Source organism: Heptranchias perlo, chromosome 33 (assembly GCF_035084215.1).
Source record: "Heptranchias perlo isolate sHepPer1 chromosome 33, sHepPer1.hap1, whole genome shotgun sequence".
Taxonomy (NCBI): Eukaryota; Metazoa; Chordata; class Chondrichthyes; order Hexanchiformes; family Hexanchidae; genus Heptranchias; species Heptranchias perlo.
The window spans coordinates 13,619,098-13,643,800 of record NC_090357.1 but is presented as its reverse complement, the minus strand read 5'-3'; the positions used below and the strand labels follow the sequence as shown (position 1 = coordinate 13,643,800).

At 46.0% G+C, this 24,703-nt stretch overlaps 1 long non-coding RNA gene across 1 annotated transcript; it reads left to right on the top strand.

The window, feature by feature from the left end:
* The first annotated feature begins 18,150 nt into the window (after positions 1-18,150).
* LOC137301310 (uncharacterized) lies at positions 18,151-22,571 on the top strand. Its single transcript, XR_010958267.1, has 3 exons — positions 18,151-18,549; positions 21,377-21,600; positions 21,860-22,571. It is a non-coding gene; the product is annotated as an uncharacterized lncRNA (long non-coding RNA).
* Positions 22,572-24,703: the final 2,132 nt, after the last annotated feature.

Genomic DNA, 24,703 nt, shown 5'->3' with positions numbered 1-24,703 from the left:
AAGATGTACATCTGAGGGGGTCCGCAAGGTAGGTACATGTCTCCGGACCCCGGGGTAAGTGTGCAGGTTGGTGACCTCGACCATCAGGAGGAGGGTGGTGGAGGCCAAACTTTGTCCCAGGTGACAGAGCGGCCTCCTGCACTGGCTGAGGGTCTCCCCCACCCGCCCCCCCCGACCTGTCAAATGGACCTTTGCAGCTGCCACAGGCTGACGGCTGCAACACGTCCATTTCAACTGGGACTGTTTCCCCCAGTGTGTGAAACAGTCCCATGTTTATCCAAAATCACACACAGTCCCTTAGTCAGGTCAGTTAATGACCTGAACAACCAAAGTAAATACACTCAAGTGGCAACCCGCTGGCTTTAATTGCCTGCGGGATTCCCACCAGCAGGGGCTGCGCACGCACCCCCGCACGTCAGCGCGGAACCCGGAAGTGGGCGGGATCGAGGCGCGATCTGGTCCCGCTCCTCCTTTTCGGGATTTTCGAGCTCCCCCCGCCGAGAACGCACCCGAGAGCGGGTGCTAAAATCAGCCCCAATACTTCAGTTGTGGCAGAACCAGTGTCAACATAACTTCCTTGCTTTTGTACTCTATGCCTCTATTTATAAAGCCCAGGATCCTGTATGCTCTTTTAAAACTGCTTTCTCAACCTGTCCTGCCACTTTCAAAGATTTGTGCACATATACCCCCAGGTCTCTCTGTTCCTGCACCCCCTTTAGAATGGTACCATTTAGTTTATATTGCCTCTCCTCGTTCTTCCTGCCAAAATGTATCACTTTGCACCTCTCTGCGTTAAATTTCATGACATGTGTCCGCCCATTCCACCAGCCTGAACATGTCCTCTTGAAGTCTATTACTATACTCCTCACTGTTTACTGCACTTCCAAGTTTTGTGTCGTATGCAAATTTTGAAATTGTGCCCTGTACACCCAAGTCCAAGTCATTAATATATATCAAAAAAAGCAGTGGTCCTGGTACCGACCCCTGGGGAACACCACTGTACACCTTTCTCCAGTCCGGAAAGCAACCGTTCACCACTACTATCTGTTTCCTGTCACTTAGCCAATTCCGTATCCATACTGCCACTTCCCCGTTTATTCCATGGTCTTCAATTTTGCTGACAAGCCTATTAGTGGCACTTTATCAAAGGCCTTTTGAAAGCCCACATACATGACATCAACCACATTGCCCTCATCAACCCTCTCAGTTACCTCATCAAACAACTCAATCAAATTAGTTAAACATGATTTGCCTTTAACAAATCTGTGCTGGCTTTCCTTTATTAATCCATATTTGTCCAAGTGACTAATAATTTTTTCCCGGATTATCGTCAGTAAAATTTTCCCCATCACCGAGGTGAAACTGACTGGCCTGTAGTTGGTGGCTTTATTCTTTTATCCTTTTATGAACAAGGGTGTAACATTTGCAATTCTCCAGTCCTCTGGCACCACCCAAGTATCGAAGGAGGATTGGAAGATTATGGCCAGCAACTCTGCAATTTCTACCCTTACTTCGCTCAGCAACCTAGGATGCATCCCATCCGGACAGAGTGACTTATCTACTTTAAGTACAGCTAGCCTTTCTAGTACCTCCTTGTTATCAATTTTTAGCCCATCCAGTATCTCAAATACCTCCTCTTTTACTGTTGTAAACAATTTTACAACACCAAGTTATAGTCCAGCAATTTTATTTTAAATTCACAAGCTTTCGGAGGCTACCTCCTTCCTCAGGTGAACGATGTGGAAATGAAGTCCTCGAAATGAAGTCGCATTTATAATTCACAGAACAATGCTTGGTGATAACAGACAGTTTTTTCAACTGCCCGTTGCCAAGGCAATCAGTGTGCAGACAGACAGGTGTTACCTGCCAGGTCTCAGAATATACAAATCACCAAAAAAAACAACAAACAAACAAAAAAACAGAGATAGAGAGGTAGAAACATAGAAAAGACAGCAATTGACCCGTTATATTAAAAACAGATAACTTTTACTGTGACTTTGGCAGTCTCTTCTTCCTTGGTAAAGACAGATGCAAAGTACTCATTTAGTACCTCAGCCATGCCCTCTGCCTCCATACGTAGATCTCCTTTTTGGTCCCTAATCCGTCCCTCCCTTCCTCTTTAAAGGCCGTCCATTGTTCAATTATAGTTTTGCCTGCCAATCTTTGATTCCAATTTACCCGGGCCAGATCCGTTCTCAATCCACTTAAATTGGCCCTCCTCCAATTAAGTATTTTTACTCTAGTTTGCTCCTTGTCCTTTTCCATAACTAATCCACACCTTATGATACTATGATCACTGTTCCCTAAATATTCCCCCACTGACACTTGCTCCACTTGACCCACCTCATTCCCCAGCAATCCCTCCTTCCTCGTTGGGTCGGAAACATACTGATCAAGAAGGTTCTCCTGAACACAATTCAGAAATCCCTCCCCCTCTTTGCCCTTTATACTATTACTATCCCAGTCTATATTAGGGTAGTTGAAGTCCCCCATTATCACTACTCTATAGTTGTTGCAACTCTCTGTAACTTCCCTGCAAATTTGCTCCTCTATATCCTTCCCACTAATTGGTGGCCATTGGAAAATACCCAGTAGTGTAATGGCACCTCTTTTGTTTCTTAACTGTAACCAAATAGATTCTGTCCTTGACCCCCCAAGGACATCCTCTCTCTCCAGCATAGCAATATCCTCCTTAATCAGTACATCCACCCCTCCCCCTTTTTTCCCTTCCCTATGTTTCCTGAACACCCTGTATCCAGGAATATTTAGTACCCAATCCTGCCCTATTTTGAGCCATTATTACCATTACATCATATTCCTATGTGGCTATTTGCGCCTGCAGCTCACCAACCTTATTTACCACGCTTCGTGTATTTACACACATGCACTCTAAACCTATCTTAGACCTCTTAGTCTGATCCCACCTAATACTGTACTATTTCTTACTCTAGTGCTATTTGTCTCTCCCAATCCTTTGTGCACCTTATTTCTCCTTTCTAATGCTACATCCTGGCGTCCATCCCCCTGCCAAATTAATTTAAACCTTCCCCCACAGCACTAGTGAACCTCCCCGTGAGGACATTGATCCCAGCTCTGTTGAGGTGTAACCCATCTGTCTTGAACAGGTCCCTCCTGGCCTCAGAACTGGTCCCATTGTCCCAAGAATCTGAAGCCCTCCCTCATGCACCATGTCTCTAGCCTCGTATTAATTTGTCTCATCTTCCTATTTCTGTACTCACTAGCGCGTTGCATTGAGAGTAATCCAGAGATTACTACCTTTGAGACCATAAGAACATAAGAAATAGGAGCAAGAGTAGGCCAAACGGCCCCTCGAGCCTGCTCTGCTAATCTATAAGATCATGGTTGATCTTTGACCTTCACTCCACATTCCCGCCCGATCTCCATATCCCTTGGTTCCCTTAGAGTCCAAAAATCTATCAATCTCAGTCTTGAATATACTCAACGACTGCACATCCACAGCCCTCTGGGGTAGAGAATTCCAAATATTCACGACTTCTGATTGAAGAAATTCCTCCTCATCTCAATCCTAAATGTCCGATCCCTTATCCTGAGACTATGGGAGAAAAATTTGATAGGGCCTAATATTGGGCGTAGGTAGCGTGATCCACTATTAACCTGCGCCCAATGGCCCCTGCGTAAGCAGGACGAGAACTTCGTCCAGCCTCAGTACTCACCGTCAAGCTGCATTGAAATCCAGGCCTTGCACGAGGATTCAATGCAATTTGCACTTTTCAGCAGCAGGGGGAACCCCAATCTTTTAAAGGGAGAACATCTCTTAAAATCTCTTAAAAATAGTCGCTTCCTGTTATTTGCTAAAAATAAGGGTCTGCTGTCTGCATGGAATCTGAACGGAACTCCTTTACCAAGATGGTGTCCGGCACACGTCATGCTGGAAATGTTCGTGCGCAGCCGAGACGCCATCTTGGATGTACGAGAGGCCGCGTAGCACCGAAACAACGGGCGCTGCATGGCCCAATTTAGCATCCTATGTCCCCTAGTTCGAGACTCTTCAGCCAGGGGAAACATCCTCTCAACATCTAACCTGTCAAGCCCTCTTAAAATCTTTAATGTTTCAATGGGATCACCTCTCATTCTTCTAAACTCCAGAGAATATAGGCCCATTCTACTCAATCTTTCCTCAAAGGACAACCCTCTCATCCCAGGAATCAATCTAGTGAACTTTCGTTGCACCGCCTCTAAGGCAAGTATATAGTTCCTTAGATAAGGAGACCAAAATTGCACACAGTACTCTAGATGTGGTCTCACCAAAGCCCTGTACAATTGCAGCAAGACCTCCTCACTGTTGTGCTCCAATACCCTTGCAATAAAGGCCAACATATCATTTGCCTTCCTAATTGTTTGCTGTACCCGCTTGTAAACCTTCTGTTTTTCTTGTACCAGGACTCCAATTCCCTTTGTACACCAACATTTAATAGTTTCTCACCATTTAAAAAATATTCTGTTTTTCTATTTTTCCAACCAAAGTGAATAACTTCATATTTCACCACATTATACTCCATCTGCCACCTTCTTGCCCACTCACTTAATCTGGTCTATATCCCTTTGCAGACTCTCTGTGCCCTCCTCACAGCTTACTTTCCCACCTAGCTTTGTATCATCAGCAAACTTGGATACGTTACACTCGGTCCCTAATCTAAGTCATTGATATAGGTTGTAAATAGCTGAGGCCCAAGCACCGATCCCTGCAGCACCCCACTATTTACAGCCTGCCAACCTGAAAATGACCTGTATATTCCTACACTCTGTTTTCTGTCCTTTAAGCAATCCTCAATCCATGCTAATATATTACCCCCAATCCCATGAGCCCTAACCTTGTGTAACATCCTCTTACGTGGCACCTTATTGAATGCTTTTTGAAAATCCGAATATACTACATCCACTGGATCCCCCTGTTCTACCCTACTAGTTACACCCTCAAAAAAACTCTAATGGATTTGTCAAACACGATTTCCCTTTCATAAATCCGTGTTGATTCTGAGTTTTCTAAGTTCCCTGTTACTACGTCCTTAATAATAGATTCTAGCATTTTCCTTACTCCTGATGTCGGGCTAGCTGGCCTGTAGTTCCTTGTTTTCTCTCTTCCCTCCTTTCTTGAATAGTGGGGTTACATTTGCCACCTTCCAATCCATGGGGACCATTCTAGAATCGAGGGAATTCTGGAAGATCAAAACCAATCATAGAATCATAGAAAGTTATGGCACAGAAGGAGGCCATTCAGCCCAACGTGTGCGTGCCGGCTGAAAAAGAGCTATCCAGCTTAATCCCACTTTCCAGCGCTTGGTCCGTAGCCCTGTAGTTCTTCAAGTGCACATCCAAGTACTTTTTGAATGAGTTGAGGGTTTCTGCCTCTACCACCCTTTCAGGCAGTGAGTTCCAGACCCCCACCACCCTCTGGATGAAAAAATTTCTCCTCAGCTCCCCTCTAATCCTTCTACCAATTACTTTGAATCCACGCCCCCTGGCCACTGACCTCTCTGCTAAGGGAAATAGGTCCTCCCTATCCACTCTATCCAGTCCCGTCATAATTTTATATACCTCAATTAAATCTCCCCTCAGCCCCCTTTGTTCCAAAGAAAACAACCTCAGCCTATCCAGTCTTTTCTCATAGCTAAAATTCTCCAGCCCTGGCAAAATCCTCGTAAATCTCCTCTGTACCCTCTCTAGTGCAATCACATCTTTCCTATAATGTGGTGACCAGAACTGTATGCAGTACTCAAGCTGTGACCTAACCAATGTTTTACATAGTTCTAGCATAACCTCGCTGCTCTTATATTCTATGCCTCAGCTAATAAAGGAAAGTATCCCGTATGCCTTTTTAACCACCTTTTCGACCTGTCCTGCTATCTTCAGGGATCTGTGTGGACATGCACTTCAAGGTCCCTTTGTTCCTCTACACCTGTCAGTATCCTTCCATTTATTGTGTACTCCCTTGCCTTGTTTGCCCTCCCGAAATGCATTACCTCACACTTCTCTGGATTGAATTCCATTTGCCACTTTTCTGCCCACCTGACCAGTTCATTGATATCTTCTGCAGTCTACAGCTTTCCTCCTCACTATCAACCACATGGCCAATTTTTGTATCATCTGCAAACTTCCACATTCAAGTCCAAATCATTAATAAATACGACAAAAAGCAAGGGACCTAGTACTGAGTCTTACGGAACCCCACTGGAAATAGTCCAGTCGCAAAAACACCCATCAACCATTACCCTTTGCTTCCTGCCACTGAACCAATTTTGGATCCAACTAGCTACTTTCCCTTGGATCCCATGGGCTTTTACTTTTTTGACCAGTCTGCCATGTGGGACCTTGTCAAAAGCCTGGCTAAAATCCAGGTAGACTACATCAAACGTGTTACCCTCATCGACCCTCCTTGTTACCTCCTCAAAAAATTTAATCTAGTTCGTCAGATACGACCTTCCCTTAACAAATCCTGCTGACTGTCCTTGATTAACACATGCATTTCTAATGACGATTTATGTTGTCCCTCAGAATTGATTCCAATAATTTGCGCACCACTGAGGTTAGACTGACTGGCCTATAATTACTTGGTCTATCTCTTTCTCCCTTTTTAAACAACGGTACAATGTTAGCAGTTCTCCAATCCTCCGGCACCATGCCTGTAGCCAGGGAGGATCGGAAAATGATGGTCAGAGCCGCCACTATTTTCTCCCTTTCTTCTCTTAACAGCCTGGGATACATTTCATCCAGGCCTGGCGATTTTTTTTTTATTATTCGTTCATGGGATGTGGGCGTTGCTGGCAAGGCCAGCATTTATTGCCCATCCCTAATTGCCCTTGAGAAGGTGGTGGTGAGCCGCCTTCTTGAACTGCTGCAGTTCGTGTGGTGAAGGTTCTCCCACAGTGCTGTTAGGTAGGGTGTTCCAGGATTTTGACCCAGCGATGATGAAGGAACGATGATATATTTCCAAGTCGGGATGGTGTGTGACTTGGAGAGGAACATGCAGGTAGTGTTGTTCCCATGTGCCTGCTGCCCTTGTCCTTCTAGGTGGTCGAGGTCGCGGATTTGGGAGGTGCTGTTGAAGGAGCCTTGGCGAGTTGCTGCAGTGCATCCTGTGGCTGGTACACACTGCAGCCACGGTGCGTCAGTGGTGAAAGGATTGAATGTTTAGGGTGGTGAATGGGGTGCCAATCAAGCCGGCTGCTTTGTCCTGGATGGTGTTGAACTTCTTGAGTGTTGTTGGTGCTGCACTCATCCAGGCAAGTGGAGAGTGCAGCTCTCCAATGGTGACCCCCAGGATGTTGATGGTGGGGGATTCGGTGATGGTAATGCCGTTGAATGACACGGGGTGATGGTTAGACTCTCTCTTGTTGGAAATGGCCATTGTCTGGCGCGAATGTTACTTGCCACTTATCAGCCCAATCCTGGTTGTTGTCCAGGTCTTGCTGCATGCGGACACGGACTGCTTCATCATCTGAGGGGTTGAGAATGGAACTGAACACTGTGCAATCATCATCGAACATCCCCATTTCTGACCTTATGATGGAGGGAAGGTCATCGATGAAGCAGCTGAAGATGGTTGGCCCTAGGACACTGCCCTGAGGAACTCCTGCAACAATTTCCTGGGGCTGAGATGATTGGCCTCCAACAACCACTACCATCTTCCTTTCTGCCAGGTATGACTCCAGCCACTGGAGAGTTTCCCCCCGATTCCCATTGACTTCAGTTTTACTAGGGCTCCTTGGTACCACACTCAGTCAAATGCTGCCTTGATGTCAAGATTATCTACTTTCAAATATGCTAAACCCCTTACTACTTCCTCTCTCACTACATTTATCCCATCCAATATTTCACATTCCTTCTCCTCTTTGACTACAATCTCTGCATCGTCCCCCTCTTTTGTGAAGACAGATGCAAAGTATTCATTAAGAACCATACCCATATCTTCCGCCTCCACATATAGGTTACCTTTTTTGTCTCTAATAGGCCCTACTCTTTCCTTAGTTATCCTCTTGTTCTTTATGTATTTATAAAACATTTTTGGGTTTTCCTTAATTGTAATTGCCAGTATTTTTTCAGGTCCTCTCTTTGCTTTCCTAATCTTTTTAATTTCACCCCTGCACTTTCTATACTCCTCTAGGCTTTCTGCAGTATTGAGCACCCAGTGTCTGACATGCTTCCCTTTTTTGGCTTATCTTACTCTGTATGCTCCTTGACATCCAGGGGGCTCTAGATTTGGCAGTCCCACCCTTTTTCTTTGTGGGAGCATGTTTACTCTGAACCCCTTGAATCTCCCCCTTGAATGCCTCCCACTGCTCTGACACTGATTTACCTTCAAGTAGATTCCAGTCCACTTTTGCTAAATCACTTCTTAGCTTAGTAAAATTGACCTTTCCCCATTTGAGAACTTTTACTCTTGTTCTATGTTTATCCTTTTCCATAACTATGCTAAATCTTCCTGAATTATGATCACTACCACCAAAATGCTCTCCCATTGATACTCCTTCCACCTGCCCAGCTTCATTCCCTAAAACCAAATCCAGAACTGCTCCTCCTCTTGTTGGGCTTGCTACATACTAGCTAAATGCATCCACTATCTCTGCAGCCACCTCTTTTAAAGCCCTAGGATGTAGGCCATCTGGTCCAGGGGATTTGTCGGCTTTTAGTCCCATTAATTTTTCGAAAACTTTTTCTTTACAAATTTAATTACTTTAAGTTCCTCCCTCTCATTAGACCCTTGGTTCCCCAGTATTTCCGATATTTTTTTGTGTCTTCTACTGTGCAGACAGATATAAAATATTTGTTTAATGTCTCTGCAGTTTCCTTATTCCCCATTATAATTTCTCATTTCTCCTGTCTCAGTCTCTATGGGACCCATGTTTACTTTCACTAATCTCTTCCTTTTTATATACTTGCAGAAGCTCTTACAATCTGTTTTTATATTTCTTGCTAGTTTACTCTCATATTCAATTTTCTCCTTCATTATCAATTTCTTGGTTATCCTTTGCTGATTTCTAAAACCCTCCCAATCCTCAGACTTACTATTATTTTTGGCAACATTCTAAGCCTCTTCTTTTAATCTAATACTTCTATTAACTTCTCTTGTTAGCCATGGTTGGATCACTTTTCTTGTGGAGTTTTTATTCCTCAAGGGTATGTATATTTGTTGGGAATTTTGAATTATTATGAAATATTTCTTTAATGAGATCCTGCTTTTTACTTCCTCCCTAGCTCCTGAAATTCTAGCTGCAGGACCTCATCCCTTTTCTTTCCTATGTCGTTGATACCCACATGGACCATGACCTCTGGCGGTTCCCCTTCTTCTCGCAGAATGTTCTGCACCCTCGCCATGATGTCCTTTACCCTGGCATCAGGGACACAATATACCATGCGGGACTCACGTCAATGGTCGCAGTAACGCCTGTCTGTCCCCCTGACTATCGAATCCCCTATGACGACTGCATTTCTACATTTCACTGTACCCCCTCCCCCCACCTCGGCAGTCCTTTGCCCCATGTTGCCATGGTCAGGACTGCACTCCTTCGAGGTGGCGTCACCCTCACTACTATTACCGGTTTGAGAGCGGCACACACCCAGAAGATTCTTGCACTTCCAACAAATAAAATTGCATTGCATTGGCCAGGAATAAAGAATTTGTACTGCAGCTGTAAGGATTCTGGCATACTCACAAGCTGCGACAATCCTAGCTGAAATGAGAGCTAATGAGGTGGCGTCAGCCCTGGAGGGGGAGGCCATTTCCAAGAATTAAATCGAACAATATGTAATATATCTCAGGGACAAGACCAAATTTGTCAAACAAAACAAACCAACCAACCCATTAAGATGAGTAAGTAGCTGTCACATTTCAGGAATTTCTCTGAATGAAAGTGTTGAAAGATGTGCATTGAAGCCAGACGAACTAATTTGGAGAATGATGCTTCATGCACACCTCTCCAACTTTAGACAAAGGAAGCCATTTAGATCTTTCTGTGATCCAAACTCATTGGGCTCGATTTTAGCGTCGGGTTTCCTGCGGGTTTCCAGCGGGGGGGCCCCGAAAATCCCGATATCCAGTCACGTGACCGGATCGCGCCGAGATCCCGGCCACTTCCGGGTGCCGCGCTGACGTGCGGGGCTGCGTGCGCGGCTCCGCTGGTGGGAATCCCGCAGGCAATTAAAGCCAGCGGGGTTCCACTTGAGTGGACTTACCTTGCTTGTTGAGGTCATTAAATGAGCTGAAGCAGCTGTCAAAACAGGAAGTGTGGGATTTTAGCTTCAAGGCAGTGAGTTTCACACACTGGGGGAAACAGTCTCCCTTCAACCGGTCGTGTTCCAGCCAGCAGCCTGTGGCAGCTGCCAAGGTGCACTCCACAGCGGGTGAGAGAGCCCTCACCCACGCAGGAGGCCACCGCGTCACGTAGGGCAACCCCTGCCCTCCACCACCCCCCGCCAAGCCAGAGGACAGACCGACGTGAAACCGCAGCCCTAGTGCGAGGACCCACCCACCTACCCTGCACAACCCCTCAGACCAACACCTGCCAGATGGGTGGTGCGTTGACATCCTCGGAGGACGAACAGCATGACCAGCCCCAGCAGCCTCGCAGTCCATGCCGTCCGCCTCGGAGACGTGGAGCCCCCCAACACGGTGCTGTGGCACACCCACCTGCACAGCAGGAGGGAGGGCAACCGCAGAGAGAGATGCATCGCAGGAGGCACTACCCTCCACACAGGGTGTAGAGACCGAGGCTCAGCTTCATGGACCTCTCCGAGGAGCAGTGCATACGTCGGCTCAGAGTCAATGGCCAGGTAGTCGCCGACATCTGCAGCCTCCTTAACGACGAGCTGCTCCCTGATGGGCCAAGCAGCATCTTCTTACCTGTCGCCGTCAAAGTCACCACTGCCCTCAACTTCTTTGCATCCGGATCCTTCCAGGGTGCCACCAGGGACATCACCGGGGTCTGTCAGTCGTCTGCACACAAGTGCATAAGGCAGGTCACCGATGGGTTGTTCCGCAGGGCCTCGCACTATATCAACTTCGCCATGGACGAGCGCAGCCAGATGGAGAGGGCGGTTGGATTCCATGCCATGGCTGGCTTCCCACGGGTACATGGTGTAATCGACTGCACCCACATCGCAATATGGGCACCTCCGCCAGGGCTGTTCAGCAACAGGAAGGGGTATCACTCCATGAATGCCCAGCTCATCTGTGACCACCGCCAGAGATTCCTACACGTGTGCGCCAGATACCCCGGCAGCTGCCACGATGCCTTCATCCTCAGGGAGTCCACCGTCCCGCCCATCCTGCAGGCACCCAACGCCGGCAACGGCTGGCTCCTCGGCGACAAGGGGTATCCCCTACACACGTGGCTCATGACGCCTCTGAGGAACCCCATCACCGAGCCGGAGCGTCGGTACAATGACAGCCACACTGCTACCAGGTCTACAATTGAGCAGACCATAGGGCTGCTCAAGATGCGCTTCAGGTGCCTTGATCGTTCTGGGGGAGCGCTCCAATACACACCATTCAGAGTGGGACGAATCATAGTTGTCTGCTGTGCCCTGCATAACATGGCCCAACAGAGAGGGGTGCCGCTGGAGGAGGCCCAGTCCACACCCGCCACCCACATTGAGGACGGCGATGAGGAGGAGGAGGAGGAGGAGGACGCGGACGCGCCAGAGGATGGTGGACGACCCATGCACCGAACCACGACTCACCGGGATGCTCGCCGGGCCAGGGAGGCACTCATACGTCAACGGTTCTCCTAGAGTCAGACAGTGCAAGGCGCTCGCATCTCCTCACCTGCACATGCGAGCGGCCATACCAGCCCCCTCCACTGAAGACTGTTGCCAGTACTCCTGCACCCACAGCAGTGTGCCCAATGGGCGGCAGCAGGTGTTCGCCGTCATGATGGGCTGCACGGAACGCACCTATTGCACAGGCCGCGGAAGAATGGACGAGAGGTGGCAGGAGTGGTGAAAATATAGTATTTAATATGTACAATGTGAGATAATATAAACAAAAAGTGTACAAATTAATAGACACCCTGGTGCATTCCCTTTGTGCTTATAACGCCTTTGGATTTCTTTTGCGGGTACCCCTACGTGGTGCTACCCCTGTGGCTCCAGCAGAGGTAGTGGCAGGTTGCTCCTGTTCTCGCCCTGACCGGGTAGATGCTTTGGGTGGACGGCCCCTGGGTTTCGGTGCCCGTGAGGGCACCTCCACAGACTGCTCCTCCTGCACCGAGGCAGGGGCAGACTCGGCCACCTGGAGAGGAGGCACCATTGCGGGTACTGGTTGAGAGGGGGGCAACGGGTGGGACGTGGGGGCGCCTTGAGAAGCGTCCCCGCTTCCATGTCCCCGGTCACCATCATCCCTCTCGTGGCCTCGGCCCACATCACCCCTTCCACCCTGCTGGACGGCAGTTTGGATGGCATGTGTGAGGCCTTGCAAGGCCACCCCTAGTGTATCCGTCAGCCTGTTTATGGCGGCGGAATGTTGCTCACCCTGAATCCGTACAGCCGTTGTCAGAGCCTGCACGGACTCGATCTGGAGCTGTGCGTGACGCTCGAGGGAGGCCAGCCTGTCCTCCACCGCAGACATTCCCGCACCTACCCGCGACACTGTGTCACCGGTACTCTCCTGTGCCTGCGCCACCAATGCCCACATGCAGGAGTTGGACTCCTCCATCGCCTGCGCAATTGTGGACAATGCGCGCGGCACCTCTCCCAGTACCTTAGCAATTAGCTGGTGCCCCTCGACGACTCTCCTTTTCACTGGTGGCCCACTGTGTTCAGCATCTGGGTCCGGCTGAGCAGAGCCTGGAGATGAGTGCTCCCACCGACGCGGACCCTTCACGGCTGCCCCTGCCACCAGGGTCTGCTCATGCTCACTCGTGCGCGGTGAATCACCAAGTGCTACCCCAACTAGTTGGCGAGGGGGACCCACCGAGGTGCGTGTCTCTGCGCTGGTGGATGGTTGGCTCAGATGTGACGATGCACCCTCAGAGACCGCCATGTCCTCTGAGGAATCGCCCTCCTCAATCGCTTCACACACAGACGGGCCTGCAAGAGAACAGAGGGCACTATGAGGCATGTGCACCAACGTTACGGTGCGCCTGATGGCAGGTGATGATACGGTCACTCGCGATCATGGGTGTTGAGTGTCAGCTTTCCCTTACCGGCCGTTTCTGCAGCGACAGACTCGCCATCAGCCACCGACAGGCAATGTGGGGTGCGGGCGAGGTCGAGCGCCTCCACCTCTGCGTCGGTGAGGTCTACCACATGCGGTGGGCCACCTCCGGTGCGTGCCCTTTCCCGATTGTTCTTGCTCCTCTTCTCCTGTCAAGGCAAAACACAGATGTGTGAGTGGGTGCGTATTGCATAGTGAGATGCATCGAGCATCGGTGTGGGTGGGTTGAGTGTGGGGCAGATGGATGGGAGGATGCGTGTGCCACATGCCCATCCCATTGCATGGGGATTGGGGTGTGTGGTAGTGTTCGGGTGGGGACAGGGACGGTGGGTACTTGCGGGCACGGCGAGGATGGTGAGTGAGTGGCTGTGAGGATTGCTGATGGAGCGCAGTGGTGGCTCTGCAGGAGGGGTTGTGATCTGTTTGGCGTGATGGTGGGGACGGGCTGTGGGAGGGTGCGTTGGTGTACTCACCTTGCCAGACTTAGTGAGGCCATTGAAGCGCTTGCGGCACTGCTCCCATGTCCTTGGGATGTTGATCCTGCTGCTGACCTCCGCCGCCACCTCTGCCCATGCCTTCCTGGTGGCGGCGGCAGGGCACTTGCGTCCATCCACGGGGAAGAGCGTGTCCCTCCTCCTCCTCACGCCCTCCAGCATCAGCTGCAGCGCAAGGTCTGAAAAACGTGGCGCAGCCTTTCCCCTCGGGTGAGCCATCATCTCTAGCCTACTGATTGCAGCAGGAGGGGCTTTGGGAGACTGCCCCTTTAAGTGGAGCTCCTACATCGCGTCGACGGTACTGCGCATGCGCAGCCGGCCGGCACGCAGCTGGGGAGCGGAGAACCCGGAAGCAGGGCTTAACCAGTTCAATTATCCCGCGATCGCGCGGGGGACGCACGCAATTAGCCGTCCGCGTTTTCCACGCTCCCGGAGGACCACCCGCTGGGAACCCGCAGGCCTGCTAAAATCGAGCCCATTAACTCTCCTGCACCTGGCAGGGATGGGGCAGTAATGGAGTTAACATCGCATTGGGAGACTTACTACCCCATTCCTGCTAGACTCCCATCCATCGTCATCTTCACTGTGCAGCATTTTTAGGTGTCTGAAGCAGGCGGGAACCTCATGAATACATTCAAATCGGGGTCCTGTTATATTATTAAGACAGCAATACAATTTTAACATGCAGAAACCCAATCCTGCCCAGCATTTAAGCTGCTGAGTAAAACCTAAAGGGCCATTGGAATTGATATTTAAAGGGATGCTCACCGGCAAGCACTCAGACCATTGGTGTCTGCTTGCAGTAGAGTCTTTTGGATTTCCATAGGAGATTTTGCCTAGCTAGACAGGAAGCCAGCAGCTCAACCTCTGATCCTCTCCCTGCTCTGGGTTTTGACAGTAGGGCTGCCAATAAACTGGCTACTGCCACTTACCGGGTGGGAGGGATACTATAAACTATATCCACTGCCTGTCCAAATACAAATTCCAGTTAAAATCACCCCCATTACATCAGGATTGTCCTATTCATTTGAGGACAGCAGGAGATAGCTTCTAATGACCCCCCTCCGCACCTGGGAGGGGGCAGTAGCCCATTTAATTGGCAGCCCTCCTAGCCAAATCCCAGATAAGGAGAGAGGGTCAAGAGTCAAGCTGATGATTTAATGTCTAGCTAGGGAACAAAAGGGCAAGTGAACACATGGTCCAGAGTCAGTTGTGTAAGATCTAGTAATGGAGACAGAAAGGGAGGCAGCCAATCCTCCTTAAGATAGAGTTATCCAGGATCAGAGGAACTACTGACCAGAAAAGTGGGGCGCTAAATTGGGCCGTGTAGTGCCTGTTGTTTTGGCACTACACGGCCTCTCCAACATCCAAGATGGCATCTTGGATGCGCACGCACGTTTAATGCTCAACTCAACACACAATGTTAACCCCAACCATTTGAACGTGTCTTAGAGTGCCTGGAGGACCCCCCACGGCACTATTTAAAGGGACCATGCAGGATTTACAGGTTAGTGGCTGGATTATTGCTTCTGGCTGCTGAGACATTTGTAACTGTTTTTGGAGGTCTCCTAGACTTCAATATTAGGACGCGGGGACATAGTCTAACATTTAGAGCCAGGACGTGCAGGAATGAAGTTAGGAAATGCTTCTACACACAAAGGGTGGGAGACGTTTGGAACACTCTTTTGCAGATGGCAGTTGATGCTAGCTCACTTGTGAATGTTAAATCTGAGATTGATAGATTTCTGTGAACCAAGGGTATTAAGGGATATGGGGCCAAGGCCAGTATATGGAGTTAGGTCACAAGTCCACCATGATCTCATTGAATAGTGGAATAGCCTCGAGGGGCTAAATGCCATTGCCACTTGCTGCCTCTTGATATGCGCCACCTTCTCCTGCAAGAAAGCGGGACGTGTGCCTGGGTGATGTACCTGTCATGGTTGAATAGCTGCCAGTGTATGTGGCCTGTGAGTTGTGGTGGGCGGCTTGAAACAGTGGTAATGTGTAAGGGCGAGAGGAAGCATCTGATTGGAAGAGTTGATTACAGATGGAAAGAGTTTGTTGGTATGTGGGTGATGGGTGGTGTAGTGGGGGGTGTAGTTGGTAGGAGAAGCCACTTGACAGTTGACCTCACTCACCTTGACCGCTCATGTCAAAACATTGAACTTCTTCCTGCACTGCATCCATGTTCATGATGCTGTGCGCCTGACATTGACTTCGTCCCCCGCTGCCTCCCACTGCCTTTTGAGTATATGTCTGGAGGACCTCTTGCCGCCCCCCCCACCCCCTACGGATATAGGATGTCCCTCCTTCTGTCCACCTCTTGCACGGAAAAGGTCTCTAGTGCATCAGCAGAGAACCTTGGTGCATGCACTCTCGCAGGCCTGGTACCAACTCAGATCGGCAGATTGGTGAGGTCTGGCGTGCAGATTGGAGGAAGTGGGATTTAGTAGTGTGCAACTTTTATTCAATGTTTTAACATAACTCATCAGTGTGTAAACATAGGGATGGGATCTGCATCTGTGTTTTACGTGTGCGATGTCTGATCTCCGTTCAGACTCCATGCAGACAGTAAACTGTTATTTTCAGCAAATAACAGGTACAAGCTACCTTCAAAAGATTTCTAAAAAACATCCTTCCTTTAAGAGATGGAACTTCCTCTGGTAGTGGAAAGTGCGGGTTTTAAAATTGAAAGAAGAATTGCTGATGAAGACCGTGAGCTATAGTTCACATGAGAAATGTGTTTTTTTTACATTTAATCTGTGACTTGGTTTTCTGAGAAAATACTCATTTTCTAATCATTTGACATGCGCCCTGGTATTGTCGACTTGGCTTCAATGAAACCACTTGTGTGACTGAATAAAAGTAGTTGTTTACATCGCAAATAGTTGAATTCCTTGGCTAATTGTTTGTGTGTATGAGTGTGTGACTGAGAGAGGAGAGAGAGAAAAGTGGTGCTTGTGTACTAAATGATAATAGAGAGGTAGGAACATAACACAAAATACTTGTGTGGAAGGTCAAACCTATGGAAGTGTCTTTTCCCCCCTTTGACATGCGGGAGCAGTTGATTTGTATTTGTATTTATGATTAGTCGTATTGTGGTGCCAAATGTTTTCGAGTTCTGAGTCTCCCCTGTATAATAATCACTTAAATAAAATGACTCACAGACAGCAACAAATTCAAATATAATAGCACTGCTAAGAGTTACTACTTAACTTCCAGTCAGTTTGGACACTGCACAGAAATAATAAGAAAATTGTCGACTATTAAACAAACCACAATTTATTTGTCATAATAGGCATAATATGGTAATAATTTTGATTAAAATAGCATAATATAACAGAATCTAGATTCTAGAAGTGCAGTAGCATCAATGAGTTTAAGTTGTTGATAAATGGATGACGTAGGTACAGGTGAGTTACTCTTCCGGTCCCTTGGTGGCAATTGATGTTCAATAGCTTGATGTGAAGTATGTTCCTCAGGAGTGATCGATAAACCATATTCTAAGGACATCAGTGTTTTAGTCTCTTTAATGAAGTTGCAGTTATTTCACAGTTATAAATCTCATACAAAGTCTTTTTGATGCTGTAATCAAGAAGGCATTTCAAGCTGGTTACCCTTTTCATACCTCAAATCCTGTGTGTTTAGTTATTTTAAAGACCTTCATCTCATTGGTCTCTGAATGCCTGTTCAATGTTTGGCCATGGAAGGGTAAAATTCCTCCCGTCGATAAGTTTGTGTGAGCACAAAATTAGAAATCCAGTTTTTCACCAGGTTTACCTTCAAAGCTGGTTTTTAAAAAACTAGCTTTTCTTTGATTGCCCCATCTTTAATAATCTGTCAATCATAATCAACTATTTAGTTTACAGTATCCAACTAATACAATAAAAATACTGATAAAATTATCAGTTTCATATTGTATAATAATCAAGTTACTTGTCCCTCTAGCTTGTTTACATATTTGGGAGAATGCTCAGGGTTGCACACCAGTATTGACAAAAGGAGTTCCACAGATTCACATGCACAATGTAATCTGACAGTCTACATAAGAGAATTTTGTCCCCATCACATCACTTTAATCATTGCAATATTGTTACAGGACAAGAATTATATTCAATTATTTCACAAATAGCCAATGAAAGTAATTTACATTACAATATGGGTATCTCCCTATACATGTACATACCAACTAATTCAAATCTTTTGCACTAAAGAGAGAACAAAATATATCAGTTATTTTGTAAACCTGCATTTTAACAAATGCACATTACAGGAAATAAGAATTAATAAAATATTTAATGTAAAGAGCATAGAGAATGAAAAATCCAAAGTAATACATAACAAAATACAGAATTATTGAATTGCTCTCCCATTCAATTCTTTTGCAATTCTTTTGTTTTATCTCAGCTGAACGGATTCTGTCTTGCTAATGTTAATAGCAAAAATGACTATTGCTATTACTAGAAACATCACGCCAATCCCGGTTGCTCCTATGTTTAATTGTCTGGAAGTTTCAGATGCACTCCTGGCCATTTCTATGTTTCCCAAGTCAGTCGCATTTCTAACCTGAAAACACAATGACAAATGATAAAGGACTGACCTGGCACAGTCTATCTGGAAGAAATGTAGATGTCCAACCTATTTATGTTGGTAGTTTAAAAATTTCACAGGAAGAAAGATGATCAATGAATCTGATAGAAATTAATGATTTTGTTTACATTGCAAAGTGTTATACAGACAATGCCTAACTTGCTTTTTCCAATCTGCCCTGAGGACAATGACTTCGCTGTGGCATGGTCCCAGGAGTACCAGCAGCTTTTGGGGCTCATTCAAGCATTTGTGCTTCATGCGTGAACCCGGATGGTGAGTCTTGGCAGGGAATTAAACTTTGGGAGGGCATCGTAGCCAAGGATTATCCTATCATCACTCCACATCCACACATGCAAGTGTTACGGGACTGTGATCAAGGAGTGAGAGCCCTGGTTGAGTTATTCTGTTTCCTAGTCTTATTTAAAATATATTGGCCCAGAAATTGCTGGAAAAATAACGGTGAGTTTATGGTGCCGGCCATTATTAGTGCGTAAAAAACCCAGTAATTTGTGGCAAGAAAGAGATATGCCGTGATTTGAGAATCGCCACGAATTGCTGGACGATTTGCGCTGCTCCCCCATTAACCTCTCAAAGGTGGGAGCTCGCCGTCAACGCCCCCATTGGTGTCAAGAAATTATTTGATTTGTGCCGTAAAAACAAATGAATCTCGTCGCAGACATTTAGGGCTGGTACTTCATGTCATAATGACCCTGTTAATGACGTGATTAATGGCCCTGACATAAAACTCAACCTTGGAGGCCCAGAAAGGGAACAATTGAAACTGTGGAGTGTCACTCCTGCAGGACGTAAATTGTTCCGAGAGAACTTCTAAATTTTACATTTTACAATTTTCTTTTTTTCCTCTCTGTCTCTCTTTTCTCTCTCTCTTAAAGCAATCTCTCTTTATTTCTCTTTATGTATCTAATTTGACTCTACTTTACCTTAGTTCCTTCTCCGTCGTTTGTTATGTTTCTTTTTCGATTCTTAAATTTAATTGGCTAAGGAGATGGAGCATTGAACCCTACATTTAGGAGGTCCCAGATGCCCTGTTATCAGCTCGCACTTCCAGCAATTTGTGGCGCAAAAATAATACAATCAGAAGGGTGAGGTAAAAAAAATCCAATTCACGGCGCTCGCTGCGAGATGCCCCACCTCCAGCAATTTCTGGGCCATTAAATTTGGAATATGGACTAAGCTAAGAAAATGTCATATATACAGCATAATTGTTTTCTGTTGTCTAAAGAAAGCTCAATTTAAGAAACAAGTTTTTGACTAAAACCATGTAAGACAACAGAACCATTTTCCTACGTTCCACTGTGCGTAGATGTAACACCAGCTGTTTATCTGATTGCATTTTGAACTCTTAATAGAATTTCAACTTGTACTAGGGAAATAGTTTGTAAGACCAGTAGATTTGTAATAACTATATTTGATACAACCAGATTCCACTATATATAGATAACAATGCTGAAAGTTTTATTGAAGTCCAGTTATTAAATTGTATAACCAAACGGCACCTTTTTGTCTGAGGTGCAGTATGAAAAAAGGAGACATGTCAAAAGGGCTGCAAAATAGCCCTTACTAGGCATTTCACAACTAGTTAACAAGCATTTATGCTGAAAAATACATCACTTACTGGAGCCCTCGCAAACGTCAAAGTGGGATTGCTGGATGTGGGTTAGGAACAGCTGTAAAATACATTGCACCACCTATACCTACACAGCCATAAAAGTTTATGACACAAAAAGAAGCCATTGTCTCTGTACTGGCCCTTTCCTAGAGAAACCCAAAATTAATCCTGCTTTCTATCCATAGCCCTGTTTCTTCAATTGCTTCAAATATCTATCCAAACTTCCCTTAAAGGATATGGTTGTGTCTGCCTCAACCATTCCCTGTGCCAAAACATTCCATGTTCCAACAACACTCTGAATAAAGAAATTTGTCCTCCTCACTCTCCTCACTGTTTTAGTAACAATTTTAAATTAATGACCCCCTCGTCGCAGACTCTGCAACTAGAGGAAATAGTCTTTCCCTATTCATCCTATTAAAATCAGTCACAATTTAAAAAAGCTCTATTAACTTTCTATTTAGCTTTACCTGCTCCAGTGAAAATAGTCCAAGGGGGTCATTTACGGTTTCAACACGGGTGCAAAGCGGGTGGTAGCAGATCTACGGAAAACAAAATCGGATGGGGTGTATAACGGGCGGCTTATCCGCTACTGCCCATTTTGTGCCCGCGTTGAACCTAATATTTACCCGTTAGGAAATGGAACGCTTTGTAATTTCAAGCAACCCAGGGTCGATTTTGATTTTTGGGTGGCCGATCGGCCGGTCGTTCCAGTGCTGAAGAGGCGGCCACTGTTTTCAGGCCCAGACCTCATTTGCATTTGACAGGCGAGCTGCGGCGGCAAATGGTCATCCCAATACAACTCGCTGCTCTTCGGCCTCAAGAATGTCAGCCGGCTGGGTCCCCGGCAGAGGCCTGCAGGTCGGTCCTCAGGGTTGGGTGGGGTGGAGGGGCGGGGGAGGTGACGCCGAGGCACGGCGAGTATTTCCCTGCAGTTTTTCTGAGGAGCCAGGAGGAACACTTCTGCTCCTTCTGGTTCCACAAAAGAAAAGAAAAAAGATCAATTTTTGAACATTTTCTGTCCGTTTCTTGATCGGAACGCCAGTACACATGCGTACGTCGCAAGCTCTGAGTACTCAATACTACAAAACCGTCTGAATACTTTCCAGGAGTATATGAGGAGAATATGCAGCAAACATATCTTAATACCTGACTGCATTTAGACCACAAAATAAGTCCTTTCTGATTTCTAGAAATAATTGGGGACCAATAGAAGCTTAGGTTTGGTATTAATATTGGAGGAATGGATCACCTTCTCAATATTTCACCAATTCTACAAACTGGCATCTACAAACCATCCCTTAATGAAACGTTCACTAAATGTTCAGTTCAGCTGCGATAATTTTACAGCATTCTAGCTTTTTTCAAAAATCAAACCAAAACATGTTCGATAAGTAATAGTTAATGTTTGCAGAGTTGATTTCTGTTCAGCACTCTGTTTAAATTTCCATCTGTGGAATTGTGCCCCAGTAGGAAGTCAACACCCTTGGGAATAAAAGGGGAGAGGACAACATTGGAGAAAAAAAGAATCATATTCTTCAAAACTAACCTGAGTGGAGTATACCATAGCTGCTACTCCAAGTGGCAAACAGCAACATAGCATATTAAAGATCGACCAACCCAGATAGGTTGTGACTGGCTCAGGCATGAGTCTCTGTGAGTTTGGCATCTTCAGATGATCTTGTGAATAATGCAGAGTAAGTTGTTTTCCGTCTTCTTTCTGTGGCACCAGTTTTGGAAATTATGCTACGGTTGATCTTTATAACAATTCATTTCCTGTGGTAGGTGGGTTCAGTTAAAGATTTGCATAAAAAATTGGGACAAGGTGTCCTTAAACTATAAAAAGACAAAAGAATAAAAAGGGAAAGAAAACAGATTTGATTTGCCACATTCAGAAAAAAAAGCAGTATGAAGTTTTTACCTCTGTTTGTTTATTTTTTACAAAATGTTTTACAGGAATCACAAATGCAATTACAATGATGGAAACCAGGCTGGAGAGAGCAGTTCACCATGAGAAATGTGAACAAATTGTCTGTGGTTATATATGCAGATTTTGCACAGATGTAAAGATTCAACAAATATTTCAAGCAGCTATCCCTGCTTCCAGTCAGCCCTTAGACCCTGATCTCCATCCTGTCTACCATGCTCCAACCCTGAGTGCAAACCAGGCAGGCAGCTGAGCTGCTAGTCTTCCTTGATTGACATCTGGCCCCTGGCCTTCTACAACCACCACCACCAGGCCCAGATCTACCTTGTCCACCACCAGGTCCTGGATTCTCTTCAACCCTTGGATTCTGAGAGTTCTACATCTTCAGATGATCGCCTTCAAACTTGGACTCTACCATCAGCCTGCAATGCGCAGACTGCCTGTGGAGGCAACGCCGGCAGCTCATGCATAAAATGTAAATGCGGCCTGAGGTACAATTTTAGGCCAGCCTTGGGCCTCCCAATTGGGGCGTGCGCTGCTTGTGCAGTGCCGATTCTGGGCTCATAAATGGGCTCAGATGAATTTCTACTCCCATATGTATAAAGAGATATGTCTGGTGTTTGGTTTGGATTGAAGGCAGAACCCTATATTATCTCTTCGTTGCCATGTAAATGGGTGTGCGTGTGTCCGTTTGTACTTCGGTAGGACTTTAGAAAGTGTTATAAAATATTTAACCTCCTTTATATTTCTTCCTTTTTTCTTATGTCTTTTATTTTACCATGAGGTTTTTTCTTTTGTTCCTGCTCTTCCATTTAGTGTAAGTTTCATATAAGGTATAGTGGACAACATGATACAGAAGGGAGGACACTTACAGCATTCAATTTAGTTTCAGTCAACCCCTATAGAATTTAACGGTCAAAGAGTTCCACCACAGCTTTATCTGAGCATTTACCACTTTAAATTCCACTGTGACAGAAGTGTTTGGGGGAGGTTAAAGGCAAATTTCTGTTTGGTGATCTTCTTAGTGATGGCATTCATCACCTTGTTATCTTTTTGCATGTGAATTATGGGGGTAACTGGTAACTTCTTTGGCAAAGAGTACTACTTTCCTGAACAGTACCTTATAGACGATGAAGTGCATAATTGTGTCTGTACGCTGCACCTTTCATGTTTTAGTTTGTAAGTTTCTAATCGGCATACCTGGATTATCAAAAAAACTGTATATAATAGGGATCAAGAGGCTCATTTCTACTTGTTAAGGTGATGAACTAATTTCTGAAAAGCTGCTGCTGTGGAATTGCTACTTTCCATGTGTTCTACCTTCAGTAGCAACACACAAAGTGGCCTCCTCAATGTAGTATCTTCTGCGGCTCTTATCGTCACCTGTATTGTGGTGGTAATTATTTGAGGTGGAAATTGGAGGAACTGGGTTGGAGCGGTTAGCCATGCCTTCTTGACTCCATTTATATGTGGCAAATTGGGTTCCCGATGGGCCTCGAATGATACGGATCTTTTTTTCTTCGGGAGAAAAAACTGCCACTAAAAAATTGCAGCAGAATTAAAGCTCTAAGAACCCATTTACTTCATGCTATGCTCTAAATCCACCCCAAAATAGGTGGTGGTTCAGGGGAGAATGCAGCCCACTTAGTTGCAAGGTTATTGTTAATTTATTCTCTTTAATGAATTCAGTTATTTTGGAACTATTATTATTTGTTTTTCAAATATGATTAAAAAGCATTTCAAATGCCATAATGAAGCTTTGCATTTGAGGCTATTAAGCCCAGGTTGAGCCTTGGCTCAGTAGTAGCACTTTCGCCTCTGAGTCAGAAGGTTGTAGATTCAAGTCCTACTCCAGAGACTTCAGTACAGAATTTAGGCTGCAACTTCAGTGCAGTTCTGAGGGAGTGTTCCACTGATGCTGCCTGACTTGCTGAGTATTTCCAGCATTTTCTATTCCTCTATATTAGTGTTTAGCACTCAATTAAGCACTAGATGAAAGTACAAATGAAATTAAACGTTTCCTATCATGTGTTTAAAATGATATAATAATCAAGTTATCTGCATCTCCATAAATTGCTTGAATGTTAAGAGTTTCAAGGATTCACATGTATTTCATTAACTGATAGTGTTAAGCAAGGGAAAGGAATCAACCTTGTTCCAGCACATGACTTTAACCATCATATGGTTAGAACAAGTCAAGAATGATTCCCAATTATTACATAATGGTTGGAGGTAATTACCACTGTAGCTTGTAGATCTCCTACATGTGCACTCATCAATTAACGTACGTCTGTTGTGCTACAGAAAGAGAACAGAAATGGGTAGGCGTGATTTTGAAGTGGAGCGTACATCAGGCGGGCGATGGGCAGAGCAATGGCTCGACGTAGCTGGAGAGGGGCCCGTACCATTTTAATGGTCGAGCCTCACTTACATAGAAGCGGTGAGTGCTGATAGGCAGTTTGCCTTTATGGAGGTGGTGGGGTGGGGCGGGGGGTCAGAAAATCCGTCAGCCCAGCCACAGAGATGAGCTAGGAAAAATCAATTAAAGGGGAAGGCCGGGCCAATTGTGGTGGGGGTGGGGTGTTAATGTTTGGGAGAATTAATGGTGAGGCAGTGGTTTTACAATGATACTCATCCTGCCACCAAAGAATCCTCACCAAACCTATTTTTTAGGTCTCTCAGCTTGGCCTCCATCAATCTCTTTAAGAGACGCTGGTTGTGGCCGCTTTTCGCTTGGGGGCAGTGAGTGGTCCTGCACTGAGTGGGTGTTCCCAGACTAGAATGCCACTGTGGCCCTATTTATGTCAGAGGACCCTGATTTGCATGGCTTAATGAGGCTCCTGCCTGGCCAGCTAGATTGAGGCCTGTTCGAA